Genomic DNA, 5,080 nt, shown 5'->3' on the forward strand with positions numbered 1-5,080 from the left:
CTCTGTAAACATCATACCTGAGTGACAGAAAACGAACTGAGCAGGTAAAAAATATGAGTTTAAATGTCCTGGATATCAGGCAGGATGTGACACAAATTTGTAGTGTTTGGGGCTTTACTTTTCATAATATAAGTAAATAACTTGCCTAGCACCATGCTGTGTAAATCCACACTGTATCCAGATGATATCACTTTTGTTACAGCTGGGAAAAACTTAGGAGTATTAATGCACGAAAGCAGCACTCATCTCAGAGCAGCCAGTAAGTAGTTGCAAATCGACAAATTTCATATTAAACAGGTTAAAACTGTAAATATCCTCTTTAGTTTAGATATTAAGGATGACAACAATGATTATATTTCAGTTGAGCTGCTTTGGATTCATCTTGACTCAGCATTAACATGGAATAGTCATACTGATTATATCTACAATAACTTAGCATGTGTAACATATTTGTTAGGTAAACTAAGTTCTTGTGTTAATGGCAAGTTATTACCCAATGGACAAAAGGCCTTTTTCCACACCTACTTGACATGTCATTTTTAATGCGGGAATTCACTTGGAACAAAACAAATTCTCATTTGGCTAAAAAAGGCAATCAACTATATCTGTGGATTCAGACGTAATGTCTTGTTGAACACATTTAAAAAATACTAAGTTACATACAAAAGAAAACCATCACAGTCACAATCTGTCCATCACCATAACACACACCTAAAACCACAGACTGACATCACTGTTGCTAGACTTAAGAAAATTCAAGATAGTTACAGATACATGGGGTAAAACTATTTAATGTGTTGCCAGTGCAGGCACACAATGTGTCACCAAGTATGTTTAAAAATGTCACACAGACACGGCTTGGAGAAAAAGCATTTTATACAATAGAAGAGTTCAAAATGTGCCCTAAAGATGATCTCACGTGCTATAATAGTTTCACTTAGATTAAATTTATAGAAGTTAATATGTTGAATATATATTGTACATGATGATGGACAATGTATGTATCTTGCAAGGCAATAATGATCTAAACTACATTTTAAACCTTGTGGCAGACAGTTTTAATGTCTATATCAGTTCCTTTTATCATGTCATAGAGAGAGTGACGTACTTTGTTAGTGGTTTAGGAATCAGTGTCGTAGAGTGGCCATCTGTCGAAGAAAGAGCACAAATTAAGGTCAATTTCTGGGGAAATAGGATGTGAGGAGCAACTGGGGTCTACAACGGGTTTCATATTAGTACAGACCTACAGACAATGCCCTGTCCTCTGCCACCACGACGCTGCACGCGAAAATATCCACGAATTTGGTGTCGCTATACTGCAGCACCACAAGCTGGAAATAATGAACGGCTTTTTGCCTTTTGGTGCGATGTAATTGTTCATACTCCTTATTATTCGACAAAACATCGGCAGTTATAAATTTCACATTTCAACCAATTCTAATTGTGTGTACTTCTGCAAATAAAGGATAGTCTAAAGGAATAAGTAAAATGCATACCTTACTATTAACAAGAAAGTGTAAATATGAAATAACTGGATCCGGGACCTGCAATAGCTTTGAAAAGATTCAGAGACATGCCACAAACAAAAGAAGTCACATGAACCATGAACTGTACCATACTCCCACTTAAACTCAGCACATATGTGAATTTGCCAGCTTGGCAGTGGGTGAAATCCCAGTACACAGGGCTCGTCAGCAGACCAAACTAATATTCAGTTACATATAAGTTTCAAAACTTAAACACCTGGGAACTGAAGGTTCACCAAGTGAATGCCACACGGTTCCCACTAACAAAGGAACTTGCTAACTTGTGTTAGTCCATCAGTATATCATTAACCATTAAACTTTATGTGACCTTGTGAACAGTTTACGGATCCTAATTTCAACTATCGATCTGTTTTAATCTCCCTGTTTACATGTAGAATTCAGAAATTCACAAGAAATTTTAGTTTTCTACTGTGGTACCACCATTTCCTGTAATATTGGCATAAACAATATAGAAGTTCTAATCATGGTTTGTTTCAATGAAGACCTAGGAAAAATTCATTACAGGCATACTATATGAAATTTGGTAATTTTCCAGCAATGGGAAAGAAACATGTTTCATGTTATAATTAATACCCAACATCTGCATCTCGTTTCACTAAACAGTGTTATTGCTATATTTGTCTGATAAAAATTTTTTGCTATGAGATTATCAAAAGTAGTTTCCCTCACGATTCATGTGTTATACTATTTGTCATTTCACTTTCCTAATTTGCCAAGAACATTTTATTGAAAGTCATCTGATTCTCCAAAGTACTGCTGCTGATTGGAAAACATGAAGAACTCTCAACAGTTCCTTTGGAGAGACACAGTTTGAAAGAAGGTGGCCTGTTTATTATCAAACTGTTTCAGTTATTTGGAAAAAAAGAACAACAACAAAAACAACATTGTTCAACAGGAAGCACCAAATGAAAGTACACAGAGGCTGGAAGCAGATGCTTTGAGAGCAGCAATAGCTGAAAGAGCACAAACAGTTTTTGTCTTAGAAGAAAAGTTAAGTGTGCATGAGTACGCTGATTTCATGAACGAGATTGAATATATTTCAGTAAGTAAACAGTGGAGTAAAATTATGAAAGAAGACTATACGCTGTATATATTTTTTGGTTTTCTGACACCCCATATAATGTAATGTACCTATCAGTTGACAGAAACCAAAACGTGAAATTATATATGAATGGTGTAGAGATTATTGCCAGCACACTTGATAGTGTTAACAAGGTAAACGAGATTGAAAATGTGCACATATTTAGTCACTGGCAAAAAAAGTTATTTACACATTCCTGTCGCTCATTCGCTGTTCAAAGGAATGCCAATTGAACAAGGTAGGAAGAAGGTTGTTCTATTCAGAAGGAATGAACTAAATTGTATCTCCAACCCAAGGCTAATCATATTTTTGAGCCTGAGTGTTTCATTCTTTGCTCTACATTGTATACAACATTGCCACATGCTTGTAAATTTTTGAGATCATATGGTATTGTTACTATGCCCCATCCAAACTCTTTGCAAAAGCTTAGCTGAAATATCAACATTCATCCTTAAAATCCTAATTTTTTAAAAATCATTTGATGGTTGAAGTCTGATGTTTTTGTTACTTTAATGTTAGATGAAATTCACATAAAATCAAATCTGTATTATAAAGGAGGAAATATTGCAGGTATGACTCTAGATACATGTGACATAGCAGCCAATGTGCATGTGTTTATGATTCAAAGCATTATTTGTCCATTCAAGAAAGTTGTACATATATTTCCTGTCAAGAAATTAAATGCTTAAAGCTTATTTAATGTGCTAAGGACAGTAGTGATAGGTGTGGAAAAGGCTCTAAATTTGTTTCAGTACTTGCAGATAAAAACGCTGTCAACAGAAAATCTGTAACATATTTTACAAAGCCACTGCAGGTCAGTTTTGTTTACCCATCACCTACAAATGGTAAACAACCATTGCTTTTTCTGCACTATACTCTGAATACTTTTACGAGCATACAAAACAACTGGATAAATCTAAGAATGACAGGCAGACATTTTGCTATCCAGAGTTTGACACTCTGATGCTGTCAGATATGCATCTTTTGTTGCAGTTCGGGAAATTTATAAAATAGTCCGAAGCTTCTAAAATATGGCTATGGTCTCTCAGTTAAAGGTCTTTGGAGAGACAAAATGTTAAACTTGTTACCCAAGTGTTCAACAAGTATGTTGAAAGTAATTTTGCGGAGTCAGGGTCATATATGGCTTAATGCAGATAACTGAGTACTGCTGTGGAGAACTGAAAGAGGTACATCATACCAGGCAAATTTCAAAGTGATTCACTAGAAGCAAGATTTGGACATCTCAAAACTAAATGTGCACCCACATAGAAAACTCAAAATTGTACAGATGAAAGTTGATGATTACGATGTTGATGATGATGGTGATGAGAATCCTGAGAATATGTGTGTGACGATTGTGATTCATTTTGTATCTGTATCAGTAGTGATGATTCAAAACAGACCTGCCAGTATTAACATACATAGATGGTTTATGTTGTCACTCATTACTAAGTAAAATTAATTGATTAAGAGTGCACAGATTTCCTGATATTTGACAAGTATATGACATCTGGTGTGCAGTTTAGGTTAATTAGGCACTTAGACAGATGAAGTTTAAAATTTCCACATGCAGTTCGTGTGGTAATAGTTTCATACATATATGTCACTCTCCAAAAGTTACTCATGAAAAGTTCCTTCATGAAATTACAAAAATCAGAGAGCAGTAGCAGCTGAACTTATTTTCCTGATATTTGACAAGTATATGACATCTGGTGTGCAGTTTAGGTTAATTAGGCACTTAGACAGATGAAGTTTAAAATTTCCACATGCAGTTCGTGTAGTAATAGTTTCATACATATATGTCACTCTCCAAAAGTTACTCATGAAAAGTTCCTTCATGAAATTACAAAAATCAGAGAGCAGTAGCAGCTGAACTTATTTTCCTGATATTTGACAAGTATATGACATCTGGTGTGCAGTTTAGGTTAATTAGGCACTTAGACAGATGAAGTTTAAAATTTCCACATGCAGTTCGTGTGGTAATAGTTTCATACATATATGTCACTCTCCAAAAGTTACTTATGAAAAGTTCCTTCATGAAATTACAAAAATCAGAGAGCAGTAGCAGCTGAACTTATTTACATAACAGCCATAGCTAATGAAATATTATATGAAAATTGCTGTCATCAACACAAGACTTTGGTATGAAAATTATGCGGTGTGCTGTAAATACAGTATTCAGCAATTACTGTAAAAAGAAAAATAATGAGATTGAAGGGGTTACACAGAAAAGCATTAAAAAAGAAAACTTGAGACATTCTGTCAATTTAAAATTAATGACTTTTTATGTTTAATCTGCATTGGTTACTTTCCTTGATCCTACCACATCCTTGGAAAAACTTCCTTTATTTATTAACCAGCCAATCAGGATTAAATTGTCTTGGCACAAAAACGCAATGAAACTTTGAAGATTCATGTGTGCAGTTCTTAATGTGGTAAAGATATAAATGTC

Source organism: Schistocerca gregaria, chromosome 2 (genome assembly GCF_023897955.1).
Source record: "Schistocerca gregaria isolate iqSchGreg1 chromosome 2, iqSchGreg1.2, whole genome shotgun sequence".
Classification (NCBI taxonomy): Eukaryota; Metazoa; Arthropoda; class Insecta; order Orthoptera; family Acrididae; genus Schistocerca; species Schistocerca gregaria.